The 9,298-nt window shown below is 38.5% G+C and overlaps 1 non-coding gene across 1 annotated transcript; it reads left to right on the forward strand.

The window, feature by feature from the left end:
- The first annotated feature begins 7,914 nt into the window (after window positions 1-7,914).
- Trnas-cga lies at window positions 7,915-7,989 on the forward strand. Its single transcript has one exon. It is a non-coding gene; the product is annotated as a tRNA-Ser (tRNA).
- Window positions 7,990-9,298: the final 1,309 nt, after the last annotated feature.

Below are 9,298 nucleotides of genomic sequence, written 5' to 3' on the forward strand. Positions count from 1 at the left end.
ACACACCGGTGTCAATGTGTTCTTTTTTCCATTTCCAGGAGTGTATTTGCAAACATATCTGCAGGACCGCACACTATATGTGGGGCCTATAAAAGTGGCAAACAGTATGTATTTCTGCCATGAGATTTGTTGTGCAAACTGTTCTTATCACTGTAATTCTCTGAAGATCAAAGCTTTATACAATAATCATCATTATCTTCATCAAGAAAGCACCTGACTGTCAAAGAAGTAACAGGATTGCACAAATATAACAAGTTTAGTGGTGCCCACTAGGACCAGAGATTACATTGGTGTCAGCAATGAAATGTAACTTTCTGCATCTGTTTTCATCACAACATTTAACATGGGATGTGCTGTTAGACATTGTCATGTTTGCCCAAGTATTTTTTCAGAGTCAACAAAAACATCCCTCCTCATTCTATGAGGGTCACTCCAAAACACATGTACACTATTTTGTAAAAATACAGTTTTCATTCTGCATGTGTGAAAGTTTTACAGTGTGTAGATACATCCTTCCCACTTGTTTTCAAACTTAGTTCAACCTGTTCCTGTGAGTGGCGCCCTCACAGCACGTCTTCAAGGTGGCTGCTACACCTGACGTTTGTCAGAAGCAACATGCTGTCATAGAATTCCTGTGCTGTGAAAACGAGACAGTGGGAAACATCCACAAGAGGTTGAAAAAGGTGTATGGAGATTCTGCTGTTGATCACAGTTAGTCGGTGGGCAAGCAGGTTACGTGAGGAAAGCGGGCACGGAAATATTGAGGATTGTCCTCGCAGCAGCAGGCCTCATACTGCACACACTCCATGATCACAAAACTCGGACGGACAACACTGAAACACCTGCCTTACAGTCCTGACTTGGCTCCATGTGACTATCATCTCTTTGGGAAACTGAAAGACTCTCTTCATGGAACAAGGTTTGAAGATGATGACTGCCATGTGCATGCTGCCAAACAGTGGCTCCAATAGGTTGGTCCATAATTTTACTGTGCGGGTTTACAGGCACTGGTTCCAAAACAGCGTAAGGCAGTCAAGAGGGATGGAAATTATGTGGAGAAATGAAAATATTGTTCCTAAAGGATGTATCTACACACTGTAAAACTTTCAAACATGTAGAATAAAAAATGGGTTTAAAAAGAGAGAGAGGGGGGGGAGAGGAGGGGGGATCATTATCTGCAAACTGTTCCTCTACTGTACGCAGTATACAGTGCAGTAGAATGTGTTTATAACCATCCACAATTAGCATTTTGTAAGCACAATAAGGTAACCATACCTAAACCACAAGAAATACCTCCGTAATGTAACACCACTGCCTTCGTACTTCACTGTCGGGACTACACAGGATGGCACCTAAAGTTCTCCAGAATTCACCAAATACCAAACCCAAACCTTTCCATCAAACTGCCACAGGGTATCGTGTGATTCATCATTCCAAATCACTTATTCCCAATCATCCAGTGTCCAGTGATTCTGGCCTTCACACCACCTCAGGTGTCGCTTAACACTGACCATAGAAATTTGATGCTTGTGAGGAGCTGTTCAACCATGGCAAACCATTTCTTTTGAGCTCCATACAAACAATCACTGTGATAGCTCCACTGCTAACAATTTGAAATCCCCAAGTGATTCCCTTCACAGACTTCATGTAATTTTTTACAGTCTCCCTCCCGCAATGGTCAATTGTCCCTATCCACCTCAACATGAGGTCGACCTGGATCGGTTTACTGTGATTGTTCCTTTACATTTACATTTCACAATCACATCACCAACAGCTGACTTGGGCAGAGCTTCAGAAGGGTTGAAATGTTGCTGATGGATTTGTTACTCAAGTGACAACCAATCAGTAGTGCATGTCAAAGTTGCGACATTAAGCTCTCCTGACAGTTAATCCTTCTCTACTGACAACGAGATACTCCTTGCCTCCTTTAATACTCGTTGTTCCGCCTCTTGTGATATCTAGTGGTCAATTCCACGTTACATAGAAGTGTTCTGGTACTTCTGGCCAGATAGTTTATGTCTAGCTTGTATCCACACAGTCGTTAAGTATCACTCAAAAGTTATCACTTACTGCAACTTAGTGCATTTGAGGTACATAATAACACTTCTTTTGAAGTAACAATCAAAGACAGAACTACACTGTATCTTAACCTCATCATCCAGACACTAACAGCATTTTGATTCATTACTGATGCACGAAAAAATGTAATTCATTGCAAGACGGACCATTTAAGTACAGAAAAGGAGAGCATGACACTTTATGCAAAAATTCAGGCCATTTCTGTGATCTTAGCAAATTTAGTTGATTAACTTTTGAACTGTTCAGTTGTTGTACCTGAATTAGAAATTTCAGCAACACAAAAGAAGGTTGAAAATTCCATATCAACAGAAGTGGATTCAAGAAATCCTTAAACATATTAAAACAAAGTATGTTCTGAATACTCAATAACAGCAGAAACACTGAAATTATCAAAATCAAATATTATCAAATTTTAACAGTTGTTCTCTGAGAAGATCTGCAAACTGGCAAACATGCAGGAAAATGGCAAATAGCTCTAATCCAAACCCTTCATTTAAAAAAATATAAATAAATAAGGTGTTGATAACTACAGAGAAATATTGATTTCATCTATTCTATTCTGAAACTGTAAATAAACTTTTGAAACAAAATTAAGAGAACATTTATCTAAACAATTCCCAGAATATAAGGGTGACTTCAGAAAGGGAAGATTAAATCAGAAATCTACTCTAGATATAATATCAATAATTTCTCACAGCATTTTATGCACAAAACTATATACTTTAATTTGCTGACTTACAAAACATCTGACCCTGTAGATAGAGTAACAGAGGATAAAAATATCACAGAATTTGAAGTGATAGCAAAATTAGTAAACATTATCTGTGAAACCCAAGCTAATAATTAGTCATTTTCAAAATTAAGGTATTTTCCAGATTTTTCAAGTCAAATCTTTCTCAAGTTTACTTTTTCACTACATTTGGCTCCAGAGTGTCCTTTTTTTTTACAGAGATATATATTGACATTTCTTAGAATATCTATAATTAATTATTTTTAGAAGTATAAATCAGAGAGGAATTGGGGACAGATCACATAAAAAATTAACAGATTAGAAATAAAACATTTTTAAAATATTAAATATTGAATTTTGATTTAAAGGCAACAGAAAATATCAAATAAAAATTACAAATTCTGTTTTTACAAATACAGATACATTATTAGTTACTGATTAAAACTGATTAAATGGAACATACTCTAAAAATACATCATAATAAAATGAATATAACACTTCATTACATTTTGTATTTCTGCCAAAATCTCTGGTGCTTTGCTCAACATAATTGCTCCTTTCGTTTCTAATTCTTTGATTTCAGCTTGCTTTCACTTGATCGGTAATCATTCTTTCTTTTCTTATTCACATTTCTTCTAATTTTTTAGGTCCTCTTTGCACAATGAATGCGCATGCGAAAAGAGGATATAAGACTTTTGTCAATATCACCATTTCCATAATAGTTTTCTTTATGAACCAAGAAGCAATGCTATACTTTCCCCTTTTAGGTGGTCTTTTATGTAGCTCAGCAACTTACTTCTTCAAATGTGGAATATGTTGTTTAAGTGCTCTCTTCATGACTTACAACATTTCCAACCCATCTTATAGAACAAAATTTGAAAGGGAGCTTGGAAAACCATGTAATATTTGAGAAGGTTGTCCTCCTTGAAGGAAAATACTTCATAAAGTACAGAACCACTTTCATTATGAGCAGTTTTCAAAGCTTCATTCACTACATGAGGTGAGCAATTGCAACACTGAAACATTTGTGTTCGATTATCTTCTTCATTTAACAGAAATGCTTGAAAATCATGCAACATATTTAAGTTCACATCTGGTCCATCCACAGAAATTTGGATTATATTCTTAAGTGAAAAATTCAAACCATTCAGACCCTTCAGGAAACCTGACTGTAAATCAGAAGATGTGGCAAAATTTAAAAACACAGATGTTACATATCTTGTGGATATAGACCAATATTGTTCATCCCTGAAACAACCCACCAAATCCATCTGTGCCTTTTGCACAACTTCGCTTAAACTCTCATCATTTGACACACAAAAGAATCAAACTTCCCTGACTTTGTTAGGTAGGAGTTTCAGGAAATGAGGGCCAAGTACACAAGTAATTATATGTGACAAACTACACTTGCGTAACTGTAATTTTTTTGTAATCATGCTGCCAGAAAACATAATTTGTAATATGTCTGTTGTATTTCCAGAACTCACTGAAGAATGAGACATGACTTTATTCATAGACCATATAATCTCAGATTTTACTATCTCATCAATAACTAAAAAATGTTTCAATGAGTTTGTTTTGGAATCCTCTTCAACTGAAGTTCTAGATATTGTAGTAAGAGCAAGTGATTGTAATTTGTCACTACCATTTAAATTCCTTTCAGAAGAAACTTGTGACTGAGCTGGCACTGTTTGTACTATATCTCAAGACAACTTGTTTCGTTGCCTTGAAAATAATGAATCAACCAATGTTGAACGTCTCTTTCCTCTTGCATGTGTTTTTATATTTGAAATGCCACTGGTACTAATGTCTAAGTCACATTTGCACAAAATGGTCGACAGATGCCAAGTTATAATCTTGAAGTGGTACTAATATGGTGTGGGAAACATTTTAGTTAGCAAGAGAACGATTTTACTCTGATTGCCCATAACATCTTTAAAATGAGATAACAATTACAACAGTTTTATATTAGTAATTAAAAATTTCTAAGGAAGTGTCTTTCCAAAAAAGATGCAGAATAAAGATATTTAAACAGAAGTGGGAGTGAACAGAATTACAGAAACAGCTGATAATCCTTCAGCACCACATGGGATGGCAGCACTGTCATGGGTGGAAATAAAATTTATGTGTCATTTCCACTAGGTGTATATGTGGTGTCACATATAGCTCAATGAAGTCACACCTTCACTTTTCTCAATTTCCTCTCGTGGTTGCAAACTGCAGTAGCAGAGGCTTTGCTAACATGGCTTACACAGATGGACCCTTAAGTTTCCTACACATAATGAAGACCTAAGAGATCTGGAGAATCTTTATATGTTGTTGTTGTTTTGTGGTTTTCAGTCCAGAGACAGCAGCTTTCCATGCTACTCTATCCTATGCAAGCTGCTTCATCTCTAAGTATCTAATGCAACCTACATCCTTCTGAATCAGTTTAATGTATTAATCTTGTGGTCTCCCTCTACAATTTTTACCCTCCACATTGCACCCCAGTACTAAATTAAATTGGTGATCCCTTGATGGCTCAGAACATGCCCTACCAACTGATCCCTCCTTCTAGTCAACTTACACCACAAATTCCTCTTCTCCCCAATTCTATTCAGTGCCTCCTCATTAGTTACATGATCTACCCATCTAATCTTCAGTATTCTTCTGTAGCACTACATTTAGAAGCTTCTATTCTCTTTTTGTCTAAACTATTTGTCATCCAGATTTCACTTGCATACATGGCTACCCTCCATGCAAATACATTCAAAAAAGACTACCGGACACTTAAATCGATACTAGATGTTAAGAAATTTCTCTTCTTCAGAAACGTTTTGCTTGCCATTGCCTGTCTACATTTTATATCCTATCTACTTCGAGCATCGTCAGTTATTTTTCTCCCCAAATAGCAAAACTCATTTACTACTTTAAGCTAATCATTTCCCAATCTAATTCCCTCAGCATTACCTGATTTAATTCGACTACATTCCATTATTGTCATTTTGCTTTTGTTGATGTTAATCTTTATATCCTCCTTTCAAGACAATGTCTGTTGCGTTCAACTGCTCTTCCAGGTCCTTTGCTGTCTCTGGCAGAATTATAATGTCATTGGCTAACCTCAAAGTTTTTATTTCTTCTCCATGGATTTTAATTCCTACGCCAAAATTTTCTTTTGTTTCCTTTACTGCTTGCTCAATATACAGATTGAATAACATTGGGGATAGGCTACAACAGTCTCTAGGGTAACTGGTAGGGTCAATATTGCCTCACATTGGGGATAGGCTACAACCGTCTCTAGGGTAACTGGTAGGGTCAATATTGCCTCACGTGTTCCAACATTTCTACAGAATCCAAACTGATCTTCCCCAAGATCTTCTTCTACCAGTTTTTACATTCGTCTGTAAGGAATTCGTGTTATTATTTTGCAGCTGTGACTTATTAAACTGATAGTTCAGCAATTTTTAGACCTGTAAACATCTGCTTTCTTTGGGATTTGAATTATTATATTCTTCTTGAAGTCTGAGGTTATTTCACCTGTCTCATACATCTTGCTCTCCAGCTGGTACAGTTTTGTCATTGCTGGCTCTCCCAAGGCCATCAGTAGTTCTGATCGAATGTTGTCTACCCCCGGGGCCTTGTTTCGACTTAGGTCTTTCAGTGCTCTATCAAACTATTCACGCAGTGTCATATCTCCCATTTCATCTTCATCTACATCCTCTTCCATTTCCATAATATTATCCTCAAGTACATCGCCCTTGTATAGACCCTCTATATACTCCTTCCACCTTTCTGTTTCCCTCCTTTGCTTAGAACTGATTTTCCATCTTAGCTCTTGATATTCATACAGGTGGTACTCTTTTCTGCAAAGGTCTCTTTAATTTCCTTGTAGGCATTATCTATGTTACTCCTAGTGATGTATGCCTCTACATCCTTACATCTGTCCTTTAGCCATCACTGCTTAGCGATTTTGAACTTTCTGTCAATCTCATTTTGGAGATATTTGTATTCCTTTTTGCTTCCTTCATTTACTGCATTTTTGTTTTCTCCTTTCATCAATTAAATTCAATATCTCTTCTGTTACAATAAGATTTCTACTCCCAGAACCAAAGTACAGGCATTTCTAGAAGGCTATGGTTCGAATGTTCACATTAGTGGTTTTATAGTTATTGTGTGTAGTTTTGTTTCTGTGTGTGTGTGTGTGTGTGTGTGTGTGTGTGTGTGTGTTTCCTGTGCTACAAATGGCGAGAGTAAAGAAATTCAGCCTGAAATGAAATTTTTGCGGCAACCTGTTCCAAACACAACCAAAATACACATCAGTTGCTTCAAAAGTCACTCACGGAAGCTGTGTCTACAGGCAGTGCTTCTAGACGTAAACTTTCACTTTCTGAAAGTAATAAGAGCAAGCCTAGTAGTATTGTAAGCAGCAATAATGATGGAAATGTTATTGTGAACCCAAATAACCTGCCAAGACTTTTGAAGAGTGCTGTGAAATGTAAGTACTGCAATTGTGAAGAGAGTACTGACGTTTCTGAGGATATTTCAGCAAGGAAGGGTCTTTCAAATTGTTAGTGATTGCCTGTAACTCGTATAAGATGCACAGTGATACTATGACATCGCCAGTAACTGATAGTCAACATTACAGAGTAAATATTCAACTTGAAACTTCCTGGCAGATTAAAACTGTGTGCCCGACTGAGACACGAAATCGGGACCTTTGTCTTTCGCGGGCAAGTGCTCTACCATCTGAGCTACCAAAGCACGACTCACGCCCAGTCATCACAGCTTTACTTCTGCCAGTATCTCGTCTCCTACCTTCCAAACCTTACAGAAGCTCTCCTGCGAAGCTTGTAGAACTAGCACTCCTGAAAGAAAGGATACTGCGGAGACATGGCTTAGCCACAGCCGGAGGCTCTGCAGTATCCTTTCTTTCAGGCGTGCTAGTTCTGCAAGGTTCGCAGGAGAGCTTCTGTAACGTTTGGAAGGTAGGAGACGAGATACTGGCAGAAGTGAAGCTGTGATGACTGGGCGTGAGTCGTGCTTTGGTAGCTCAGATGGTAGAGCACTTGCCCGGTAGGAGACGAGATACTGGCAGAAGTGAAGCTGTGATGACCGGGTGTGAGTCGTGCTTCGGTAGCTCAGATGGTAGAGCACTTGCCCTCGAAAGGCAAAGGTCCCGAGTTCGAGTCTCGGTCGGGCACACAGTTTTAATCTGCCAGGAAGTTTCATGTCAGCGCACACTCCGCTGCAGAGTGAAAATCTCATTCTGGAAATATTCAGCTTGCTTATGCAATGCCATGTATTGGAAGGAGAAAGAGAGCTGCCCAGACTTTTTGTACAGTGACGGATTTGCCTGCACCTCCACTGAGGCTTGACAGATACAATAAATTAATACATAATGCTTGATGTGGTGTAAGACTACATTCAATGAAAAGAGCAGCAGAAGAAGCAGTAACCTTGTCTGAAAATACAGACATTGTAGCAGCATTTAATGGAACTTGGCAAAAGAGAGGTAATACTTCTCCGAATGGGGTTGTAACTGGCACATTGATTGAAACTGGTAAGATACTAGATTATGAATGTCTAACAGAGCACTGCCAGGTTTGTTCAAGTAAATTTATTGGCACACACATTTGTGTAAAGAACTTTGATGACACTAGTGGAAACAAGTAAAACGAAAGGAGTTCTAAACATTTCTAGAAGATCAGAGGTCAGTCATGTTGTGAGGGATGTTGGCTATCTTGGGAATGGCAACTGTTAAGGACACACTACTGTTGTTAATGACATACCATATGGGAACACTATGATAGAAAACCTTGAATGTGTTGGGCATGTACAAAAAAGAGTGGGAGCTCGGCTGAGAAAATTATGTAAAGACTTCAGTGGAAAGAAACTGTCAGACGGAAAACACATTGGTGGACCAGGTCATCTTACACAAAGTGAAACTGATTCTTTGACTCAATATTATAGACTAGCAATAATGTAGGAGATTTGGAGAACATGAGACGAGCTGTTCGGGCAACATGGTTTCACAGAGTATCAACAGATGAAAGAGCATGGTTTGGGTCCAAAAGGGGAAGATTCGTGGTGCAAATACTCGTTGAGCAATGCTACAGGCTTACAATAGAACCACAAGCATTCCTTACCACTTGCTGTAATGGAGGCAATTAGGCCATATATAAAAGATGTTGTTGAAAGACAGGTGAGGTATGAGCGGCGCCAAATTCAAATTAGCGGAGATTGAGGCCTGGTGGATAACGAGAAGAGAGGATATACTGAAGGGCAAGTTCCCATCTCCGGAGTTCTGACAGGTTGGTGTTAGTGGGAAGTATCCAGATAACCCGGACAGTGTAACACTGTGCCAAGATGTGCTGGCCGTGCACCAAGGCATGTTTAGCCACAGGGTGATCCTCATTACCAACAAACACTGTCTGCCTGTGTCCATTCATGCGAATAGACAGTTTGTTGCTGGTCATGCCCACATGGAAAGCTTCACAGTGTAGGCAGGTC

This window comes from Schistocerca piceifrons, chromosome 11 (assembly GCF_021461385.2).
Source record: "Schistocerca piceifrons isolate TAMUIC-IGC-003096 chromosome 11, iqSchPice1.1, whole genome shotgun sequence".
NCBI lineage: Eukaryota > Metazoa > Arthropoda > Insecta > Orthoptera > Acrididae > Schistocerca > Schistocerca piceifrons.